Consider the following 226-nt stretch of genomic DNA (forward strand, 5'->3'; position numbering starts at 1 on the left):
ATTTCCATTCTGGTTATGAATCATGTATCCATGGCATGAATAGTGGAGAAGATGGGACAAGTTAAGGTGTTTCTTAAGAAGTACAATAAAGGCAGGGAATATTTGGATATGTAATTTTATATTTGATGTTATATTTATATTTGGAATATAATTTTAGAATAAGATGTTTATTTTTATTAACACTGTAATTTATACACAATAATAATATACTGTATGTTTTCATATC

The sequence above is a fragment of the Monopterus albus genome, unplaced genomic scaffold (assembly GCF_001952655.1).
Source record: "Monopterus albus unplaced genomic scaffold, M_albus_1.0 scaffold4.1, whole genome shotgun sequence".
Taxonomy (NCBI): domain Eukaryota; kingdom Metazoa; phylum Chordata; class Actinopteri; order Synbranchiformes; family Synbranchidae; genus Monopterus; species Monopterus albus.